This window comes from Antechinus flavipes, chromosome 2 (genome assembly GCF_016432865.1).
Source record: "Antechinus flavipes isolate AdamAnt ecotype Samford, QLD, Australia chromosome 2, AdamAnt_v2, whole genome shotgun sequence".
NCBI lineage: Eukaryota > Metazoa > Chordata > Mammalia > Dasyuromorphia > Dasyuridae > Antechinus > Antechinus flavipes.
In genome coordinates, this window is record NC_067399.1 from 646,215,234 (window position 1) to 646,240,369 (window position 25,136).

Consider the following 25,136-nt stretch of genomic DNA (forward strand, 5'->3'; position numbering starts at 1 on the left):
GAGATGTATCCCAGCTTTTCTGCTTATAACTTGGGCAAATTACTTTTTTGGGCAGCTTCCTCCTCTGTAAAATTATATGCTTAGACTTGGAGGACCACTAATGTCCCTTCCAGCTTCAGGGTAGGATTTAATGATATCTAACCCCTTAATTTACCCAGGAGAAAAATAAGGTCCAAAGAGCCAAACGGACTCATCTGAAGCCAAACAGCTAATTACTAGCAAAGCTATTATCTGCTCTCTCTATGTAGAGCTCTTTTCACTACAGCAATGGCCCACTGAGGATGCTAAACATTGATCAATAGTATTATCCACAGTAACTAATGTTTACACAATCCCTGAAATGTCCAATGCTCCTTATATATTTTGCCTCATTTAATCTTCACAATAAACCCGAGAGGTACCAATAACTTAATAAGTGGGGTCTTTTACTAATAGGGAAGCTTTTTTTTTTTTTTTTTTTTTTTTTTTTTTACTAAAAACAGGGACTTGGAGGGTTAATATGACAGAACTGAGAGGCCAATGAGTTCTACCCTTTCATTTCATTGACGAGAAAACTGAGGTCTGGAGAGGGCGTGTGATTTGCATCAGATCATCATATAGATAATAAAAGACAAAGGCCGCATTCGAACCCACGTCTTCCAATGCCAACTCCTGAATGCACCCTTTCCATGGGACCACCTTGCTTCGCCCCGGTTGCCTTTGGATTCGTGCGCTACATCGGCACCTTCGCCCAGTGCCTACTGTATACAGTTCTTGCGGCTGCAGCCCTGCCTCCAGTTCTCTGACACTCTTTTCTTGGCCACGCCCACCACGCCGTGGGGAGTTGGGGGAGGTGGGGCTGGGTGGTGCCGGGCCCGCGGTGATTGGCAGATGCCTGAGCAGGGGCGGGGATGTGAAGGGAGCCGAGAGGCGGGGGACTGTGGCGGGGGCTGCTGCTCGGAGCGGAGCCGGCCACGCGCAGGGTGAGGAGGGAGCTCCCGGGTGGACGTGCGCGAGCTGGCCTGGGGAGTCGCGAGTGGGTGAGTGATGTAGGTTCCTTCCCACCCTTCCTCTTCACTCGGACCAGGAGAGCGAACACTTGCCCTCTCCCTTCTTTCGACTCCCAGGAACGGAGGGAGGGAGGAGGCATCATCTCCTGGGCTAGCGTGTCCTGCCCAGGGGATGGAGGACACTTATTGATCCCGGGCGACACCGCGCCTTTGCACTTCTCTAGGCAGCTGTTGCCCTGCCTGCTTCTCTGCTCCACACCCCGTAGTACCCAGCACTCATCTCTGCGTCCCACCGCCCCAGAAGGACTCTTTCCCCTTGCTCTTAATCCCCTTCCCTCTTTGACATCCACCCCAACCTCCATCTTCTCCATTGCCCCTTTAGACTATGAATTTATCGCTACAGCGCAGACGCTGCCTTTTCTTGGAGGGGTGATGGTGGTAAGGAAAACCTTCCGGGGGAGACAGGTGCCCCCCTAGTGCCGGGACTCCCCGGCTACCCTACTACTGAGTTTCCCCTAGTGTGCCGGTACGGGGGAGGGGAGTCCAGGTGACCCTTGGGCGGGGCAAAAGAAAGACCTAACACATATGTAACCCACGCCCCCCGGGGAATTGCACGTGGATTGTACACTTGGCTCACCTGGGCGTCCTGCCTTGCCCCACCTTTTTGTTGGGGAAGGACCAGGTTTTGGAGAAAAGGCTTCCTCAGTCTTTTGAACCTGGAACTGAGTGATTTATTGGATTTCTGGTCAAAGCTTGGACATGGAACACCCTGTCATCCCATTTATCGCCAACAACTTCCCGAGATGCTTCCCCCTTCCTCCCCCGCTAAAGATAAGCAAACCTAGGTGGTAGAGAGGTGAAGGTGAGAGGAAAACCTCTCAAACTCCATCAACCCTTATCCATGTGGAAGCCACTTTGTTTCATTTTTAGTAAACTATTAACTATATGCCGGTCGTTAACACACAAACACGTTTATTGTAGCTGTTGCTAATGAATACAGAAGTTCCCGTGAGAAGCAGATCTCCCGACTCTCCTGGCCCCTCCTCTGCTGTCATCTCCAGAATATTATTCTATAGGTTATGGAGTTCAGGCTGGAATCATTTGCTTTATCGAATACAGTTGACTGTTGAACAGTATTTGAGGGACCAGTTGATCTTTAGTGTCTTTTGTGTTTGTTCTTAATGACATGAATATAATTCACTGTTGTCAAAGGACAAATAAATAATTTTTTTGAAATTAGAACTGCTTTGGTTTTACCTTTGTGTATTTAGTGCCTAGCCCTGTGTTTCATTGAATATTAGGTGACTTTCAAAGGTCTGTTGTATTAAGTTTTATTGACTGATAAATACAGTAGGATGATTTAAAAATCAGCAAAGAAAACTAAGCTTAGATTTTAGGAGGTGAAATGAACATTGAGATTGGATGATTAATATAATTTTGTTGTGTTTACTCAGGAAAGCAGCTGGTGTGGATTGTTTTAGATTTGTGGACATTTAATAGCCAAGGATTTGAATTCTAGTTCTTTTTCAACATAATTTCGTACACTGTGTGTGTGAAGCTGGCATGGAAGGGAGGGGGGAATGAAGATATATATAACCAGTTCCTTATTCTCAATAAGTTTAAACACCGCTTATTATGATTGTATAATAAGAATTCCCCTCATGAAGCAGTTTGATCATAATAAAGAATAGTGACATTTCTTCTTTTCTTGGTCGGTGGGGAATAGAGAATTTGGAACACAAAATAAAAATAAATTTAAAAAAGAATATCTAGTTCTGTAGCATCATCAAGAGAGTGTCATTGGGGGAGACATAGATGGATCATTGTAATAGGAAATAATTTACAATGATTGAAAGTGCTTGACAATTCCCCAATTGTCCAGGAGCCTGATTTTCTCCTCTTATTTGATTTTTTGACCCAACTCATTGTCTATGAACTGCCCATAGCCAAAATAGAGTATGAAGCCAGTGGCTAGGACTTCCCCCCCACTCAGGGACCCTATATTTATTTAGTATATGTTTTGCATTTTCTCATATGTAGACACATCGTTTCCCCTCAAGGAATGTAAAGCTGGGGCTAGTTTGTTTTTGTGTTTGTATCCTCACTGTGATTGCTACATAGTAAACATTTGTTAATGCTAGAGAGAGGGGAGGGGAGAGAGAAAGGGAGGAAAAGGGAAAAGGGGGGAGGGAGGGAAGGAGAGGGAGAAAGAGGGAGGGAGGAGAAGGGGAGGAAAGGAGAGAAGGAGGGAGGGAGGAAGGGGGAGAGAGAGAGAGAGAGAGAGAGAGAGGAGAGAGAGAGAGAGAGAGAGAGAGAGAGAGAGAGAGAGAGAGAGAGAGAGAGAGAAAGAAACAGGAAGAATGAATGAGAAAATGTTTCTTAAGTGCTCTCTGTGTACCAAGCACTGATGATAACAAGTAGAAAAGATGAAATAGTGTCTTCTGTCAATGAACTGACACTGTAATTGTGGGAGAAGAACATAAAAGTTCACCTGCAGAGCACATTGCAAAGGCTAGAGGTTGTATGTGAATTCCTATAGTGATGGATTAATGTAACAAACTGGCTGTGCAGCTTTGTGTTATATTTGGATAGTAATCTCTGGGGGAAAGAAATCACTTCACTTCTGTCTCAGTTTCCTAAGTTAAGATAGTGTTTGCATCCACCTTCTAGGGTTATTGTTAGGATAAAATGAGATTATATTTATAAATGCCTGGCAGATCTCAAAGTGGTATAAGTGCTATTGTTATTATTAATCCATTTTTCAAAACCTTTCTATGGTTTCACCTTTGCCTTTTTTTCCATCTGTGCCCCAAAGTTCTTTTCTTTCACTTATCCTTTGGGATTATGCTCTCTTAATTTTTTCTTCTTTTTCTTGCCTATTGATCATTTTACTCTTATTCCTTCCCTTCTGCTTAAAGATATATGCAAAATTCCCCTCAGTTAAAAAAAAAATATTTCCCTTAACTTGTGGTTCATCTCATTTCACCTTTTCACTGCCAAATTTCAAGAATGTTGGGTTCAATCATTAGCTTCACTTTTCTCACCACCAACAACCATACTCAGGCTCCAGACTCCACCATTCTATTGTTTTCACCTCGTTGATCACCAAATTCACTGGTCTTTTCTCAGTGTTTTTTCTTGACAACTCTGAATCACTCATGAAGCTGTCTACTACCTCCTTCATTCTATGAATGGTTGGTTTGCCTAGCTTTAAAAAAAAAAAACCAAAAAACTATTCCTTCTTTTTTCTCTGTCTCCATCAATGCCTTCTCTTCTTCCTCCTTTCCCAGAATCCTGTTCTAGAAATCTAATTCTCTTCTTTCTTCTTATTCTTTACCACCTGTCCCTAAACTTACTCCTTTGCAAGGCTCATCTGCTGTCACGGATTTAAATGTGACCTCTTTGGATCATGCCCAAATCTCTATTTCCTTCTCCAATCCCTCATGAGTTGCAAAGACACATTTCTGACAATATCTCCATTTCTCTGCCAGAATCTAACTCAAAATATCTCAAACTGAAATCATCTTTTCCCCAAAACTTGTTCCTCTTCCTTACTTCCTCATAATCTATTAATGGTGCCAGCATTCTGCCACTCACACTTGAAACCTCAGACTCCTCTTTTATTATTTCTCTTCCTGCTTCTAGTTGATCTATCAAATGGTAGCAATTTTACTTTGTAGCGTTTCTGAACTATCTTGCAATGCCTCCGATTTTGTTAGCTCAGAACCTTGGTACCTCTCTACTAGACTTTTGCAATATTCATTCTTCAATACTCAAATATAATTTCCCCATTTTATCCATTATATACATTACTACCAGATTAGCTTTTCTAATGCCACAAATGGATCCAATCTTCATATAATAAAAACTTATTTATATGCAGTACAGTTTTAAATATGCCTTCATGTGATATAATTTGGCATAGACAATATCTGTAAGCTAGGTCAAAGAAAGTTGTATTGCTCCTGTTGTACAAATGAGGAAACTGAAGCCCAGGCAGCAGTAATTTCCTTAAGGTCAGGCAGGTAAATCTAGGATTCTAACTCAAGTTCATCTGACAAATTCAGGTTCTTTCACTATTTAACAAAATTCAATAAACTTTTATTAACTTCTGCTTTGATCATAAAGAAAGCAGGAAACTGAGGGAAAATTTTACAGCAAGTTTCTCTGATTAAGGCTTCATTCCTCAAGTATTCAGAAAAGTGAGTTCAAATTTATAAAAATTCAAGTCATTACCCAATTGATAAATGATCAAAGGATATGAACAGGCAGTTTTCAGAAGAATTCAAAGATGTCTATAGTTATGTAAAAATGCATTGATTAGAGAAATACAAATTAAAATAACTCTGAGGTTGGCTAATATGACAGAAAAGGAAAAGAACAAATTCTGGGGAGAGGTGGAAAAAAATGGAGACGCTTATGTAATATTGGTGGAATTATGAATTAATCTAACCATTCTAGAGAGCAGTTTAGAACTGTGCTCAAAAGGCTATAAAACTGTATACCCTGTGATCCAGCAATACCTACTATTGGGTCTGTATTCCAGAGAGAATAAAGAAAAAGAAAGTTTGTATGTGTACGACACAATAATAGCAGCTCTTTTTATGGTGGCCAAAAAAATTAGGAAATTGAAGGAATGCCCATTGTTGGAGCTGAACAAGTTGTAATATATAGTTGTGATGAAATTCTATTGTCATATAAGAATTGATGAATAGAATGGTTTCAGAAAAATTGGGGAAGATATATATGAACTGAAGCAAAGTGAAGTGAGCAGAATCAGAAGAATATTGTAGACAGTAAGAACAATATTGTTTCATGATTAACTGTGAATTATTTAGTTATCCTCAACAATACAGTGATCTAGAACAATTACAAAGGAATTATGTTTTAAAAAAAAACATTTCATCTCCAGAAAAAGCACTGATGGAGCCAAATCAAAGCATACTTTTTTTTTTTTTGGCTTGCTTTCTTTTTCTTTTTAGGGACAATAGGTAGGTCTGTGTTTTCTTTTGTAATATTGCTAATATGGAAATATGTTTTATATGATTGCATGTGTGTAATTTAGATCAAATTGCCTGCCTTCTCAAGAAGGGGGGAAGGAAAAGAGAAAGGAGGGAACTTGGAACTCAAAAATTTTTAAATGAATGCTAAAAATCAATGTGATTGGGAAAAAAATTAATTAATTAAAAACAACCTTCCTGCTTTGTATGAGGCACTGAGAATACAAAGAAATAGTCTCTGACTTTAAGGAGCCTAAATGGCAAAGGGAGAGGGGAAGAGATTTGTAAGTTATGCAGGGAAATGCAAGGTCATTTGGGGGATGAGAAAATACAAACAACTGAGAGGGGGCATCAGAACATAGTTTGGCAGAAGGAAACAGCTGTAGTTTAAAAGAAGGTCCAGATTCTAAGAGGCAGAGGAAAGGAGAATGAAAAGAGATGGGAGCTTGGGGAACAGCTGCTAGCAGACTTGCTTGCCTTCCATTTCAAGTGTATGATAAGCAATGATAAGGAATTAATCTGGAAAGGTAACTTGGTACCTGATTATGAAGGGTCTTAAATATCAGATTGAGGACACATATTCATCACATAATAGGGAGTCAGTGAAGGTTTTTGAGCAAGTGAGCCACATGGTCAGCCTTGTACTTTAGAAAAAATTAATTTGGTGGCTATGCATAGGATAGTATAGGATAGATTAGAGAGGGGAGAAAGCAAAAGAAGGAAGGTTTCTCCTCAAAACCTGGAATCTAAAATCTTTGGCAAATTCTACTATCTTGGCTAAGTCTAAGACTTCCTCACCTTTTTTGTGTCAGGATTTTCTTTGGCAATTTGCTGAAGCCTGTAGATACTTCAAAATAATGTTTTCTTGCTTATATTCATAATTGAAGGCAATGCTAAATTTCATTTAGAGCTTAGTAGAAATAAATGTGTAAAATTTCCCCATTCAAATTGTGGATCCCCTGAAATCTCTCTGTGTTCTGCAGATCTCACGTTAAGAAATCATGCTCTAACCTGAGTTTCTAGTCATATCTTATCTTACTCTTATTAGTGCCCTGTTTTGCTCTAAGCAGATTTGCTTGGCTAGATTTGAAATCAGAGAATATCGGTCCAGCTCCTAGTTGTATTACTTGTGGATCTCTGTAGTAGTTGTAATAAGTCATTTCCATTTTATGGGCTTCTCTCCCCATGTAAAACAGGAAGAGAAAAGATGTTGGACTGCCATGCTGTCTAAAGATCCTTCCAGTGCTAAGTCTATAATGTAAGAATTTGTTTTCTATGTGTTTTACTTGTACTTTTCTGCCTTCAATTCCTATCTTCTCCCCTTTCTTTCTGTTGTTCTGTGACTCTCTCTGTCTTTCCATCTTTGCCTCTATCTCTGTCTCTGTTTCTGTGTCTTTCTTTCTCTCCCTTTGAAGGTCCATTTCAAACACTACCTTTTTATTCTAGGCATGCTTCACTGATGGCAGCTCTAAACCCCAAGTAATAAGAAATAAATGAATAACAAGGCAATTCCAATAGACTTGGGATGGAAAGTGCCATCTGCACCAGAGGAATGACACTGAATGTAGATCAAAGCATAGTATTTTTACTTTTGTTGTTGTTTGCTTGCTTGCTTGTTTTTTCTTTCTCATTTTTTTTCCTTTTTGATCTGATTTTTCTTGTGCAGCATGATGAATATGGAAATATATTTAGAAGAATTGCACATATTTAATCTATATCAGATTGCTTACTGTTGGGGTGGGAAGAAGAACAAAAATTTGGAACAAAAGGTTTTGCAAAGATGAATGTCAAACTGCCTTTTCATGTATTTGGGAAAATAAAATACTATTAAAATTTAAAAAAATAAAGGAATAAGAATGAGTGAATTGGTTCAGTTCTGCTTATGACATAATGCTCCCTGTGTGACCCTGGACAAGTCCTTAACTTCCTACAGTTGGTGGTAAGAGAGGTGTCAAACTCACAACAGCCTGAAGCCTGAACCAGATTACAATGTAGTTGGGAACACAAAACTAATTCTGAGGTACAAAACAGATAATGTTTGTTGATGCTTTTCCACATCACCAGGGATCCAGCAGGGATTACTTTCTATTTGAGTTTGGCAAATAGTTCTGTTCTAAACCAGTGAAATCAAGGTCCTTAGACTTACATAAATGGCAGCTAGTGTTTAAATATGTTAAAATATTCTTATGTCAGATTGAGTTTCATTTGAATCCTAGTATGAGGGCAGCCAGATAGCACAGTGGATAGATCATTGACCTAAGAGCTAGAAAGACTCATCTCCCTGATCTCAAATCTGGCCTCAATCCAGGGTTACTGTTTGCCTCAATTTTCTTATTAGCTGGAGAAGGAAATAGACTCCAGTATCTTTGCCAAGAAAACCCCAAATAAGGTCATGAAGATACAGAGATGACAAATAAGTGAACAACAGGAGGCAGGAAACTACAGTAGAAATTAAAATCAACAAACAGCAAACAATAGCAACAACAACAAAAAGTTGAATTTGGTTTAAAAGAACCTGGATTCAATTTTTTTGACTCTAAAATTCACTCTATGACTATATGTCAGAATCCTTATTTCTTTGCTCTGCTCTTTTCTCTTCAAGATGCAAGAATTGGACTAAATCACTAATGGAATAAATCTGTGATACTAGGTGTACTTCTGGAGGAAGACTATGACATCTGGAATGTGATGCCATTACATGCAAGTGAATTGTGTTGAAATGAAGGAAGGTTGTACAAGGTCACTGCCTCACTTTCCCCTGGTCCATCTGGGTCCAGTATAAGGAAGAGATTAATTTTACACACATATACACCCACCCCTTTGTATTGATTAGTATTTGTATATGTTGATATTGATGGTTCCCTCATCCAACTGATGACAGATAACCCTCTGGGACAGGTCGTTGGATCACATAATTAGGCTCTAGAAAGATGTTGGTAAGCAGGAATGATGGATGGGCTGCATCTAACAAAATACAGATTTAATAAGCATAAATGTAAAATCCTGCATTTAGTTTCCAAAAAGAGAATAAAAATTCCTAAGTATAGAATGGGGGAGGAGAGAGAAAGGCCTCGAGCAATACAGCCAAGCATCTTAGCTCAGCATTTCACTTGTAGTCATTATCCCAGAGACAGTGGGATCTTTTAGACCAGATAATTGATATGGTCAGATCTGTGCATTCTGGAGGAAAAACAACTAGGTTTAAGAGACTGGGAGTTCAACGAATCTGAATTCTGATGTAGTTGCAAAAATAAAAAAGTGAAATTAATCTTAGGCTACATTAAGGAAAAAATAACATTCAGAACAATTGTATTCTTGCCTGCTTAGAAGACTACATCTGGAACATTTTTTGGGTATCATATTTTTCAGTCATATTCACGAGCTAAAATTTATCTGAAAGAGTGTACCTCCTTCAAGGGATCCCCTTCAGAGGTCCTCAAGACAACCTTATTATTTTTCTTCTAAACATACTTCCACAATTATCATGCTGCACCAAAAAAAAAAAAAAAATCAAATCAAAAAGGAAAAAAAATGAGGAAGAAAAAAAAGCAAGCAAACAACAACAAAAAGGTGAAAATATTATGTTGTGATCCACATTCTGTCCCCATAGTCTTTTCTGGATGCAGATGACTCTTTCCATCACAAGTCTATTGAAATAAGACAGCCTTATTATGTAAGTAGTGATGAAAGAGCTAAATGTAGGAAAATGTAAAGAGCAAAACGTAGGAGAAAAAAAATCACAAATTTTTAGAACTGAAATGAACTTTGGGTGTCATCCCAGGCTGCTACATGGCTTAATGGATCAAGTGCCTGACTTGAAGTCATAAAAAAACAACTCCAAGCCAACCCTAGATACTTACTTACTCTTTGATCTCTAGACAAGTTATTTCACTTTGCTCATCTCTAAAATAAAATTAATATAGTAACTTCTTACTATCTAGGATGTGAGTATCAAATTTTGCAAGTTTCCAAGTACTACTTAAATACTAGTTCTCATTAAATGCAAAATATATGCAGAGCGATTTCTGTTGATGAGGAAGCAGCAGCAAGGGGAAGATCAGGACAGAGCTCTCTAAGGAGGTGACATTTGATGTGAGCTTTGAATGAGTTTAGGTTTTTTTCCCATCCTAGACCCATTCAATTAAATTCCATTCTTTGAATAGATAGACCCCAGGACAGCCTGTTCAAATGTACAGAGGCCAGAAATAGATCACCAATGGGGAAGAGCTTTTTGTCTGGAACAAAAAGTACATCAGGCAAAGTAATAAGTAATGTTTAATTAGCCTGGGAAAGAAAATGTATTGGAAATAGCTTGCAAAAGGTTTAATTGCTCAACAGAAGAGTTTGTGAGGCAATAGAGACCCACAGATATTTCTTAAGCGAAGTGACATTTCTTAAAGGAAGGGGCATTTCTTAAGGAGTGACATGGTTGTACTTATGCTTTAAAATATGGAAGAGGAAGAATATGGATTCAGCATGACCATCTGTTTATAGGCTAGAGGTAATGAGTACCTATATGATGGTGGTGGCTGTTTGAGGGAAGAGAAAAGAATGGAGGTTGGATCTGATTGTGATTGTTGTTTGTTCTTCATTCTGGAGGAGGACTGTGACATCTGGAACGTGATGCCATTACATGCAAGTGAATTGTATTGAAATGAGGGAAGGCTGTACAAGGTCACTGCCTCACTTTCCCCTGGGTCCATCTGGGTCCAGTGGCCGGATATAGATTAGGAAGACTGGAGATGGTCTTGGATGCATTGAAAGATCTGGGCCTTTTTAAAGCTAAAGTCTTCAACAGGTTTCAGTTTGACTGAGGCCATATCCATTTAGTGATTAAGGCTAAGTAAAAGTTGAGGCAAAGAATGGCCTCTTTCACCTAATCAAAATAAATAAATAAATGAAAATCTAAATAAATAAATAAGTAAGGGAAGAGAAGACTCTCAGGATTTCTGGCCAAAACAGAAATGACTGCTGTTTGCATTCCCTATGAGTCAATCAGGACCCAAACAATGACCTCTACTATGACTGAAGGAATGGGGGATGTTTAGTGTGAGAGAAGAAATTTACTAATGACATGAGAGTAATCTTCAAATACTTGAAAGGATATCTTGTGGAATAAAGACTAAATATATTCAGAGCAGACCATGATGGTAGAATTAGGACCAATAAGTGGAAGCTAGAGTGAGGCAGATTTTTATTTTTATTAGGAAAAATATATCCCAAGCATCAGAGTTATTTTAAAAAGAAATGGAAAAGGCTGCTTTGTGAGATAGGAAGTGCCTATGTTACCCTTCCCTAGATATCCTTGGATTGTCTGGATATTGTACAGATGATTCACTTTGGCTGTAGACTGAACGATGTTAAAGGTTCCTTCTGACTTCAAATTCCTTATTGTGCTTTCTAATTATTTCTATTTGTGGCTTCTTTCCCTTTATTAGATTGTAAGCTCTTTGAGAACAGGCACTGTTTTAATGTATTTCTAACACCTGGTGTAGGATCTGGCACATAGTAAATATTTAGTAAGTTCTTATTGAATTTATTTTGATAACTAAAATTCAACTTCTCCCTAAATGATAGTTGAGGATCCCAGCACCATCTCATTTACCAACCTCATCAGGCTCACCAGGTTCCAATCCTTATTGTGATGATTGGAGTTGGTAGGAGTTGACATTAGATCCTGCAGGAATTAGAATTTTCTCTTCTTGTCTCTTGATATCTGTCAGAAGTCCCACAATGACCTTACTTCCCTAGAAGTGTCTGAGACTCAGAAAGGTGACTTGCCTATCTATGGTTACAGAACTGGCAAGTTTTAGAGTAGGGAGAAGTTAGTTTTGAAATATTAAGGGGTAAGTGATAAGGACCTGGGGGAAAAAATCTATTTGGATTTGATTTAGTGAGCTTTATGAGAGCAGATATTTCTACTTTTGTTGGAGGAACTTGTCATTCTCTCAGTTCTCCTTTTAAGTTTTGATGCCCTATCACAATCCTGACACAGTTGTTGACTGTTAATAAATAATAAGCGTGTCTCCTATTCACCCCACTGCATTTATTTCAAAACTGGAGAAAATCCTTTGGCATCTCTCCAAGATTTTTTTCTGAAGGAATGCCTCATCAAATGTTAAATGTTAAATGTTAAAATGTTAAAATGAATGTTAAAAGATTATGCCTTTCGATTTATAGATTGGGAAATTGAGACCTGAAGAGGGGACTTACAATGAGAAGTGAGTCTAGCATACATGTCTCCTAATTTCCAGTTCCAGTTCACATATACAGGATGCCACAATGCTCAGGTGCTTCCTAGCTTAGTATTAGAGAACCTTAAGTGTCACTTTGCTTTTTTGGCCATGGGTAACTCATGTCTATGATGTAGCCTGAGAACATTCATTCTGTAGATTACTCTGCTCCTGCTTTTGTCTCCAGCCTTAGACTTAAAATTTCTTATTGATTCTCCCGCTCTTCCTACTCTGCTCACACCCAGAGGCGAATCTAGTTATGGGAGTTGTTGCTCCCCAAGCCCCCACTCACTTTAATTCCATGCAACTCAACAATTCAGGAAGCACTTATTAAAAACAAAGACATTCTCCTGGGTACCATAGATAAAAATATGAAAAACAAAGAAAGATTTCCTGCTCTCAAGGAGTATCCATTTTTAAAGAATCATACTATCTCTGAAATGAGTTGTAGAAATGTAAATTCACAACTAGACGGGGCCTTAGGCATCACCTAGCCCCCCTTCATCCTTTTATAAAAAAGGAAACTGAGACCCTAAAAAATAAAATGACTTGACCATTCCCAGGGAGTAAGCAATAAAGCTAGAATACAAGCTCAGGTCCTTTTATTTCAAATCCGGACCTGGTTCCATGCTATTTCATAAATATGCACACATTAGACAACAATATATTAGAACACAATGAAGTACATAGGTCAAAAAGAGAAGGCTGAGACATCAAGAAGGGAAGGCTTATTCCCTTATCAGGGAAGTCTTTGTAAAGTAGTCGCAACTGAGATGGGTTTCTAAAGAAAAGAAGGAATCCGAAAGAAAAGAAGATCAGAAAGAGCAAGACCCAGAACAGTGACTAGTTTTGTTTGTCAGAAGCACAGTGTATGAAGGGGGGAGTAATGGGAGATGTGTTGGGGGTGGGGAAGCATTCCACTTTTCCATTTTCAAGACCAGGAATTCCATTTTAACACCAGGAATTCAATTTTAGAATGTCTCTGTTTCTTTGTAAACAAATAGCACTTCTAATCCATATTGTGTGCTTTCTTTTACCTCAGTTCTTGATCACTGATAACAAGACAGACCAGCAGAGTCCACCTTGTATCAAACTAACAGACTAGCAGATAACATGTGTCCTAAAACTTGCATAAATACATACACATGCATATAGAGATGTGTATGTATATGTGTGTGTGTATATATACATACACACACAAACACATACCTACAACCCAGCCCCCCAAGCCTTGTGATTTATTAATCCAGGATAACTCCTAAAGTATCTTCTTGTTCTATATCTACAATCTTAAAAAGGATGAAAAAGCATTTATTAAGTATATATATATGTATGTATGTATGTGTGTATATATATATATATGTATGTATGTATATATATATAATATATATATATATATATATATATATATCATATATATATATATCAGGCACTGTGCACTGGAGATACAAATTCAAGCCAGAAAAATAGTCCCTTGTCCGTGTACCTTGGAATAGGTAAAGATAACATAACATAGCAGGAAACCCGCTCCTTAGAGAAACAGTTACCAATCTTCTATGTTCCATAATGGGAAGGACAGTTGAAATAATAAGGGAGAGTGGGGGCAGGAGAGAATATAAACATTTATTAAACACCTACTGTGTTCTAGGTGCCATGATACGTACTTTTCAAATGTCATTTGATCTTCACCAGAATCCTATGACATGGATGTTGTTATGATCCCCATTTCACAGTTGAGGAAATTGGGACAGTCAGAAGTTCAATGACTTGTTTAAAACCATACAGCTTGTAACTATCTGAAATGGGATTTGAAATACTGAAACACAATTAAAGTGAGATATAATATACTATCTAGCTGTTATAATAAATTCCTTGAGGTCAGGGATTATGTATTCCCAGTTTTGTTCATTGACTGGTACTTAATAAATGCTTATGCAGTTGATCTCTCTCCATCAAGTTTTTTTTTTTTTTCCACTCAATCATCCTGGCTGTCAAATTAGTCTTAATTTGTCACTGATTTGTCACTTGTCACTAATTTGACTAATTTGTCACCACCAGTTCAGTAGTTTCTCATCATTTCTAAAATCAAATATAAAATCTTATACTTGGCACTCAGAGCTATTCACAACTGGTCCCCTCTCCCATCTTTTCAGTCTTCTGACTCTCCCCAAAGCTACCCCATAAGTAACACTGACCTCCTTGCTGTTTTTGTAACAAAACCCTTCATCTCCCACCTGTGGGCATTTGCCCTGGCTGTGAATGCTCTCCGGATCCCTGGCTCCCTTCAAGTTCCAGTTAAAGTCCTATCCCTGATTCCTTTTAATGCTAATACCTTCCTATATTGATTATTTTAATTTTTCTCATATATATATTATTTATAAATAGTTATTTTTCTTATGTGTTCCCCCAATAGCCCAAGCTCCTCAAAAGCAAAGATTGTCTTTTGACTTTCTTTGTATCCCCAGCACTTAGCACAGTGTCTGACATATAATGCATTCTTAATACTGTAATCAGGAATATCTGAGTTCCCATGTGGCCTTAGACACTGTGGCAAGTCACTTAATCCTCAGTCTCCTCATCTGTAAAATGAGCTGCGTTAGGAAATGACAGACCACTCCAATATCTTTGCCAAGATAATCCCAATTTGGGTCACAAAGAGTCACAACAAAATGCTTATTGATTGTTGTTTCACTGCTAACTTTCCCCTCCAGAGGCCCCTGTGCTGCTTCTTTCCCCCCTCTCAACTTCTCTCATGTTCCTATTGACTTAACTATTGAGAACCTAATTCGATCACTCAGTAGATAAAGGCAGGACTTTCTAAACCACTGTGCAGATAGAGATCTAGCCCATCCCCTTAGAGGGAGGAGAGGATGGTCCCTAGAATCTGGCTGTTAAATTCAGGGAAGGAGGGGAAGAAGAGCTTAAGATTCAGAAGGAAATGCTAATGGGATCAGCTGAAACTGTTTTTGCATTGTTCAGTTTTATTCTCACGTCCTGTTTTTTGCTGGAGCCTTTTTTAAGACTAGTAATAGTTTTTCAGCAACTATTGTGTCTGGAGTAATTGATCTGAACAAGCTGACCTATATCTCTTCCCCTCAAAGTCTGGCTCCCAGAAATAGCTTGTCTGTTCCTGCTTTTACTGTCTCCCTACCCGCTCACTTCTCCATCTCTTAAAATTAAGATTTGACTACAGCACTCTAAGCTATTCTGTCTTAGGCCACCACAAATCTTTCAACTGCTAAATCATATAGACTTTTCTGGTCTCATCCTCTTTTAACTAGATTGGATATTCATGATCATCTTTTTTTCTCTGGGACACTCTCATTTGTTCCTCAGAACAATTTTATGAAGTAGGTACTCGAGGATTAATGGATTCATGGATAGAGGGATGGATGGACAGATGGATAGATGGATGAAGATGCGTGGATGAATGGATAAAATATTTATCAAGCACTTACTATATAATGAAGGAAGTAGCTAGGTGGCTCAGAGGATAGAGCTAGGTCTGGAGACAAGAAGATGTAAGTTCAAATTCGGTCTCAGACATTCACTAGCTATATGACCCTGGGTAAGCTATTTAACCTCTATTTCCCTTGATGCATTGAAGAAAGATATGCAAACCACACCATGATCTCTGGCAAGAAAGCCTTATGCACCACACAGTCCACAGGATTACAAAGAATCAGAAATCACTAAATGACTAAACAATAGCAACACTACATACTGAATACTGTATAAAGCACTAATGATACAAATACAAGCAACTATTTCCTCCTGTGAGCTCCTTCCTTCCTACCTACCTACCTCCTACAAGCTCACAATCCAATGGGGAAAGATGACTATTCAATTCAATTCAATTGAATAAATATTTATTAAGCAGCTCTTATGTTCTAGGAACTATTTTAAGTTCTAGGAATACAAGAGGAAGGAAGGAAGGAAGGAAGAAAGGGAGGGAGGGAAGAAAGAAAGAAGGAAAGGAGGAAGGAAGAAATAAAAGGGAGGGTGAGAGGGAAGGAAAGAAAGAAGGAAGAAGGAGGAGGAGGAGGAAGGTAGGGAAGGAAGGAAGAAAGGTCCCTGCTCTTCAGGAGCTTGCAATCTAATGGAGCTCATACAAAAGGAAGCTGCAGTAAGTTTGATTTCAGCAAGTATCTGGCATATTAGGGATTATGTTCCATGGAGTTATAACTAAGTGGATCTGGAAATATAGGTGGAGAGTTAGATGCCTACCCTCTATAAAGGAAAGTTTTGGTAGTAATGCTTTATCTCCTTGTCCTTTAATAAGAACAAAGAAGAACCTGAAGGAGTTGGGAAAATGCTAAGTCTTCAAAGCTCAGTTGGTTATTGTTGAGTCATTTTAGTCATGTTTGATTTTTTCCTGACCTGATTCTTGACCTGACCTGGTTTTCTTGCCAAAGATATTGGACAGGTTTTCCATTTCCTTCTGTAGCTCATTTTACAGTTGAGGAAACTGAGGGAAATAGGTTCATTGACTTGCCCAGGGTCACTTGCCCAGTTAATAAATATCTGAGGTCAAATGTGAACTCAGGAAGATGAGTTTTTCTGACTCTAAGCCCCATGTTCCATCTGCTTCTGCCTTAGGGTATGTGTATATATTTTAAGTTGTGTGTGTGTGTGTGTATCTGTGTATTTTAAGTTCTATTAGTTTATCTGGGAGAAGTATCATGTTCCCTAGAGTTCAAACTAAGAAGAACTACAAATACACTGTGGAGAGTTTCAACATATTGAGGGTGGCCATAATTACAAGTCATCCCTGTTATCACCCTGTTAGAGATGAAGAAAGTAAGAAATGAAGTTTAAGAACTTGCTTAGAACCATATAACTCCTGTAATAGCAAGAATTTGAACCCAAGTCTACTTGATTTCCAATCCATCCTCCTATCTTCTATGGCAAACAAAAGAAGCATGGAATTATTATTTTACTTTTTAATTTTCACAATGTACTTGCATATCTTTATCAAAATATCAATTATTATATTCTAGTCCTGTCATAAAAGTAATTTTTAAAAAATGACTACTGTATAACCTGAGAGACTAAATATCATACAGACCACAAAATAGCACCATTTACATCATAGATTTAGAATGGGAAAGAAAGTTAAAGGCCATACAGGAGAACTTTGATTACACAGTTAAGGAAACTGAGACCCTGTAAAGTTAATTGTTGTTGAGTCATTTTTCTGTTCTCTGACTTTATGTGACCACATTTCCTTCTCCAGCATATTTTACAGATGAGGAAATGGAGGCAAATAGGGTCAAGTGACTTGACCAGGGTCACCCAGCTAGTAAGTGTCTGAAAAACTAGATTGAAGTCAGGGAGTGGACACTTCTTGATTCCAGATCTGGCATTCTCTCTATTGCAAAACTGTTTGCCAAGATTGAGAAGATAAGGGATAAAGACAGAATTTGAGCCCAGGATGTCTGTTTACAAAAGCACAGCTAAAGTCCTTCCCATGTCTGGGCACTGAGAGGTTAAGTGCTCAGGGATTACTCAAGTGCTTAACACAGTGCTTGGCATATAATAGGTGCTTATTAAAGGTTGTTGCTTGATTGAACACAGGTCTTCCAATTTTGAAGCTGTCTATCCACTACACTAGGCTACTTCTTATTAGGTGCCCTTATGCCTCAGTTATCATGAGAAATAGTTCACAGATTGTGTACTTTGGGGCAGGACTGTTGTTTTCTCATCCTGAAATTAACTTGGCACATTTGTGTTCAGCTGCTGCAAGAGTTTAGGACTAAGGGTATATGATGTGATTAGGCAGGTGGGCAGCTGGGGAGATGCCCACAATTAAGGCTTTTCAAGGGTAGCCAGCATTTATAGTGGCAAAGGCTATTCTGTCATGGGAGCTCTCCTTTCTGCCTCTCACAAACAGCATTATTGACAAGAAGGCAAGTTACAAGTGTTTGTGTGGTCCCAAGTGGACATTCCAAAGCAAAATTTGAAATAGCCAGTGTCTTCCTTTCATAATGAGTGTCTGCACATGCTAGAGATTGTCAAGACAAGTGTTGAAGAAAAAAAAATACTGTTATTTCTCTGTTTTGGTCACAGTTCTATCATAAACAATGTACTCATTGAGCATTATTCTAAAGTCAACTATTGTACTCCCTGGAGAAAAAGGCTTAAATTAGTAGAGGCCATGAATGCTTTTGGATATATCCCTAACACAAGACATTTTGAAGTTACTTTTATTATTATTATTTGTGAGGCAATTGAAATTAAGTAACTTGTCCAGGGTTACACAATTATGAAGTACTGTGTCTGAGGATATATATATATATTTTTTTAATATTTTATTTTATTTTATAATAACTTTATATTGACAGAATCCATGCCAGGGTAATTTTTTTTTTTTTTTACAACATTATCCCTTGCACTCGCTTCTGTTCCGATTTTTCCCCTCCCTCCCTCCACCCCCTCCCCTAGATGGCAAGCAGTCCTATATATGTTAGATATGTTGCAGTATATCCTAGATACAATATATGTTTGCAGAACCAAACAGTTCTCTTGTTGCACAAGGAGAATTGGATTCAGAAGGTAAAAACAACTCGGAAAGAAAAACAAAAATGCAAATAGTTCACATTCGTTTCCCAGTGTTCTTTCTTTGGGTGTAGCTGCTTCTGTCCATCATTTATCAATTGAAACTGAGTTAGGTCTCTTTGTCAAAGAAATCCACTTCCATCAGAATACGTCCTCATACAATATCAAAGTTGTCAAAGTGTACAATGATTTCCTGGTTCTGCTCATTTCACTTAGCATCAGTTCATGTAAGTCTCTCCAAGCCTCTCTGTATTCATCCTGCTGGTCATTTCTTACAGAACAATAATATTCCATAACATTCATATACCACAATTTACCCAGCCATTCTCCAATTGATGGGCATCCATTCAATTTCCAGTTTCTAGCCACTACAAACAGGGCTGCCACAAACATTTTGACACATACAGGTCCCTTTCCCTTCTTTAGTATTTCTTTGGGATATAAGCCCAATAGAAACATTGCTGGATCAAAGGGTATGCACAATTTGATAACTTTTTGGGCATAATTCCAGATTGCTCTCCAGAATGGTTGGATTCGTTCACAACTCCACCACAATGCATCAGTGTCCCAGTTTTTCCGCATCCCCTCCAACATTCATCATTATTTTTTCCTGTCATCTTAGCCAATCTGATAGGTGTGTAGTGGTATCTCAGAGTTGTCTTAATTTGCATTTCTCTGATCAATAATGATTTGGAACACTCTTTCATATGAATGGTAATAGTTTCAATTTCATCATCTGAAAATTGTTCATATCCTTTGACCATTTATCTGAGGATATATTTGAAGTCAATTCCTTCTGACTCCAGCGCCAGTGCTCTGTCCACTGTATCATTTAGTTGCCTCTTTGGAGTTACTTTTTAAAAAATTATAGCTTTTTATTTTCAAAATATATACATGGATAATTTTTGACATTCACCCCTACAAATTTTTTTTTTCCCTCCCTTCCTCCTTTCCCCCAGTTGGCAAGTGATCCAGTATATGTTGAACATGTGCAATTCCTCTATACATATTTCTACAAATATCATTTTGCACAAGAAAAATCAAATCCAAAAGAAAAAAATGAGAAAGAAAACAAAATGCAAGCAAACAACAATAAAAAGAGTGAGAAATACTACATCGTGGTACACATTCAGTTCCCACTGTCCTTTCCCTGGGTACAGATGAGTTTTAAAGTTACTTTTTATCCAAGAATACTGAACCAGAAAAATGTTATAATATGATAAAACACATTACTCCTAGTAATGAAATAATAGTCACTTAATCTTTCCTGAATATTCCCTGGAGAAAAACAATGTATCCCTCTTTGACCCCTTCCAGAGTAATCAAAGGGACTTCCTTCCTCCCCCTAATGTAAATTTCTTCTGATCAAAATTAGTGCCTTAAGTGGGCCCTGTCATCCTTTAAGGGGATGGGGAAGGCCAAGATCATACCCTATACCGGAGATATTCCCCTTTAAACTTGCTTATCCATTTCCATTTTCTGGACCTGGTCTTTCTTCTTGACCTTTTACTCACCTTCCTAAAATTCAATTTAACAAACATTTATTAAAAGAAAGAGGTTTTGACCTGAGAGGAAGAATTTTATCAGAGGTTATTATTTCCTAAAAAAAATTAAGTCCTGATTAAATTTCTTCCTTGTAGGTAACTGTATTATTGGATTCATTATTTCAAAAAAATATTATTCAACTGAAAAAGAAGAGATGTTTTTATTGTGCTTCCACATAAGAAAGGATTAATTCAACAAGCATTTATTGGGTTTTCGATATATACCTAGTCCTAGGACACAAAAGTGAATTAAAAAACAGTCCCTTTTTCACTTTTTCAAAGAACAATCTGTTAGGGAGATCAGAGGCACACACAAAAACCATCCTACAAGGAAAACTTTGGAGCAGGAAATGCTAAAAAACAATGTTGTGAGGGTTTAAAGAAAAGGACTATTCAGATAGATAGGACAGTGGATTTTTGCTAGACTTGGGAGCCAGGTAAATCAAATCCATCCTCTATGTCCCAGCTTCTTAAACGGTGGGTCTCGACTCCATTAGGAGTCTCATAACTGATTATAGGATCATGAAATTATGATTTATTATTAGTAAAGGATTATTTATCTGTTTCATATACTCACCTATAAAATTTCTTGGGAAGAAAAGGATTATGAGTGGAAAAAGTTTAAATAACTGTGTCACACTAGCTATAATTATATCCTATTAAGAGAATCAGACTCAAAATCTGGTCATTCAGCTCGTTCTCAATTCTGAGGATCCTCAGTTATTTTTATTTCCCACTAGGACTATTTGTCTATCCAATATTCCTCTGTACCACCTAGCCACTATAAGCAGGAGAAATAGGTTTAGACTACCTCCAGGAGCTCAGCTTTCTGATCTAGCAAATAAGTGTCAGGGATGGGAACTGAGCTTTTCCATCTCCAAGCTTAGCATTCTCTCCCTTGGCACACTGCCTGTCTATTAACATATCTTTCTACAAGGATATGGCTGCTGTTTCAGCTACTAAATGAGGTTCTCTGTTTTTTAGATGCCCTTTGGAGAAAGACTGAAGCAAATGGCCCTTTGGCAGAGGGAGGGAGAGATTAACTGAACAGTAGTTTGAATTGAAGCCAAACTCTCATTTCAGTGGCACTGACCTGTTTCGCCTCTCAAGAGACTCCTTTTCTTTCTTGTTTTGCTCCCTGCCCTTCCTTTGAGCTTGCAGGTTACTAATTGTATGAAAGCTCCTACCTCGAGCCAAATGCTGGTTTCAGCTTCCCAGTCTTTCCTGGCCATTCATTTGGAAGGTGTAGGAATGGGTGAAATCCCATTGGACTGAACTCTCCAGTAATGATTGGATTGCATCAAGGTTAGAATGGTTAGTTGTAACATCTGTTGGGCTGTGCAAATGTGTTGGGCAGAAAGTTGGCAAGTTTGCAGAAGTTAAAAGTCATTTCTTCTAAATGTGGAGACAATGATGAACTATTCATACAGTAGCTGTCATGGAAACGCTATTTAGAATGCATTTATTTAACTCACAGACATGCTTAAAATTTTTTGACTTAAAAAAGAGGAGGAATAAAAATCCCAGAACCTGGATAGGAAAAGGAACTTTGAATTCATTATTTTTCAGGGTAAATAATAGGCCAAGAGAATTGCCTTGCCTAAATTCATAATTTAGTATATAGAGGAAAAAGACTAATTGTAGAAAACTTGCATTTATATCCTTTGCTCTGTTTCCCTCCTCCTTCCCTCCCTCCCTTCTTCTCTCCTTCCCTCCTTCCCTCCTTTTTTCCCTTCTTCTCTCCCTCTCTCTCTTCTCCTTCCCTCTCTTCCTTCCTCCCTCCCTTCCTCCCTCCTTCTTTTCTTTCCTTCCTTTCTTCCTTCTTCCTTCCTTTTTTTTTTTTTTTTTTAATGTAGGTAAGGTTAAGTGACTTTCTCAGGATCATATAGCTAATAAGTATCTCAGGGTGTATTTGAACTCAGATCCTAAGAATGTTCTATCCACTGCACTATCTATTGTGCCCCACCCCCATTCCTTTTTCTTATGAGGTAAGTATATCCCTCAACTTCTGGGCTTCAATTTCACATATACACATATACACACACATAAAATATTTCTATATGTACTTCTATTTATCAAATTTTTTTCCTCTGGATTCAAATAGCATCTTCCTTCATATGTCCTTTGTAGATAAAGTACCTAAAAAAAACCCTCTGTTCTCTGGATGAAGGATCAGCTATAGATGGTAAAAGCTAGCAGACATTTTCTCAGTATCTCTCTAAGCACTTTAGATGCTTATTTACATGCATGATTGTTTCCCACTTAGTTACATTCCTTAGGATTTCCCCATCATGCTACCCCATTATCCTGCACCCCCCAATATCCCATTAGCCTTTGTACATACACCTCACCAGTACCTTTTTTCCCCTTAAAACCTATACGATTGGAGAACTCTCTAAATCTCCACTTAATGCCCAAACTAGCATCTCTTCATTTCTTTATGCTGCTTTGGATTTCTCTGTGTGCCTTTTTAGCTTCTCTTGAATTAGATTAGATTATAAACTCTTTGAAGTCAGGGACTTTTCTTTTTTTCTACATTTGTATCCCCAAATTTTAATGCAGTGTCTGGCATATAGTAGCCACTTAATTGGTGTTTACTTAGTATCTCATTTGATCTTCACAACAATTCTGTCACAATAGTCCTGTGAGGGAGATACTGCATAGGAATATTTCCCTATACTAGATAGGGAAGCTAAGAGTAGGAGTCTTTGAGTCTACTCATGGCCACCCAGATCTTAAGCTTTAGAGATACCATTCCAGTGCATGTTTCTTGCTCCCCCCATTTACATTTCCCCAGAACTAAAGGCAGAGATGGAAGAGGTTTCAGGAAGAGCACTTCAAGCACATTTTCACTGCTCGGATACTTGTGAGACTGAGAGGAAAGGCTGATCGACAGGCTTGAAATAGAAAGCAGAACCTGCAGAGAAGTTGGGAAATCTAAACAAATGTGATGGGCGGGAATCATAGAGGTGGCAGGATTCTGGGACTTGCTGGTAATCACAATATTCATGCTTTTCTTTTTTCAGGTGAAGGAACTGATGTTGAGAAGTGAAATCATAAGCCTCCAGTCATTAAGCTGATCGGTGACAGAATCAGAATTCTAGCTCAGCTCTCCTGGCTCCAAATACCAGTTCTACGATTTATTGCTGTTTAACATTGGGTAAGTCACTTTTCTGGACTTCAGCCTCTTTATCCATGTAACACTCTATTATAGCAATTAGCTTCCTTTAGTCCCAGGGCACCCTTCTGCCTATAAAATTGGAGATTTAAACTAGAATCTAGATAATGTCTAGCTCTAAATTCCATGAACTTGTTCCATGTTAGACACTACTGGGATAACCCTTCATTCCCTTTAATTTTGGAAATTAAAAGTCTCCATTTCATTCTTGGTTCTTCCTCAAAAAGACAGATTCCTGAAATGAGCAGAACCAGGAGATCGTTATACACAACAACAAAAAGACTATACAATGATCAATTCTGATGGATGTGGCTCTCTTCAACATTGAGATGTTCCAGTTCCAGTTGTTCAGTGCTGAAGAGAGCCATTTACACCCAAAGAGAGGACCATGGGAATTGAGTGTAGACCACAACATAAAATTCTCACTCTTTCTGTTGTTGTTTGCTTGCATTTTGTTTTCTTTCCCAGTTTTTTTTTTCCTTCTCGATCCGATTTTTCTTGTGCAGCAAGATAACTATATATATGGATACATGTATTGGATTTAACATATATCAACATATTTTTAAAAAGGCACTTTCCTCTAATTTAAAAATGTTAGAATCAAATAATTTCAATAAGCACATATTAAGCACTTACAGTATGCTAGGCACTGTACCAAATGCAAAATAATGTGCTATAAAGGCTTTGGGTATAAGGGAATGCATGAAACTTAGTGTATAGAAGGGTATAGCAGAAATACTTGGGAGTCAGGCACTGGAGTCAATCTTAGCTCTGTCACTCACCTGCAATCGGTGACCTATTTGCAGTTTTCAATTGGTCAACCAGCACATATGCCTTACATATAATATCAGTATGTGATAGATATTACATTAACATAATTATATATGGTGTTATATAAAATAAATATAAAACATATATGTAGTTGCTGAGCCTTAAAGGTAGAATTCCCAAAATCAAAAGCAGAAAGAGAATACTTTGTATCAGGAACAGCAAATGACTTTCCTGGTCTGCCTTTAAGAAGCCACCAATGAGGCTCAGATTCCTTGAGTCAACCCCATTAAAGTAAAGTCTTCGATCAAGAACAAAGCTCCTTTTTTAGTGGGGAACTTGAGGTTCAGTTAGTATTAACTACATAATTTGGTTCAGATTCCCTTCTTATACCCACAATTGAGTAGGAAATGCACTCTTTTTGAACAATCTGTCTTTTACTATAACTATCTTACTCTCTCCTCTACTGGACTTAAATCAATCTTAAAAGATTCAAAGGTATTGAGGAAATGTTTATAGAGAGAAAATGGTATAGCAAACTTTTTTTTTTCCCTCCCTAACCAAAAGCTTAATCTGAAAGGGACCTAACTACGTAAGCACAGGAACTGAAACTCTTTCAAAATCTTTATAACTGGAAAAAAAATAAGACTGTGTTTGAATTTTTGAATACCATGGAGTCTTCTTCCTCTAGGGACTTGCCTTGAGGAAGTGAAGGTCTGAAACTGAGCTGTGTCAAAGGGTGTTCTTGGTAGACATAGTTTACCCCTCCCTACTCCTGTGTTTATCATTTCCTTCAACTTGCTGTAATATTACTTTAATTTCTGTCATTCTATTGAAACTGCTCTTCAAAGTCACTGTTAACTTCT

At 38.0% G+C, this 25,136-nt stretch overlaps 1 protein-coding gene across 3 annotated transcripts in view; it reads left to right on the top strand.

The window, feature by feature from the left end:
• The first annotated feature begins 928 nt into the window (after positions 1–928).
• Positions 929–25,136, top strand: part of RASSF4 (Ras association domain family member 4) — an 84,257-nt gene continuing 60,049 nt past the window's right edge. For all 3 annotated transcript variants that reach the window (XM_051982350.1, XM_051982352.1, XM_051982351.1), the window contains exons 1-2: positions 929–1,019; positions 23,351–23,484. The gene's annotated coding sequence lies outside the window, so the exon portion shown is untranslated. The remainder of the gene's footprint in view (positions 1,020–23,350; positions 23,485–25,136) is intronic.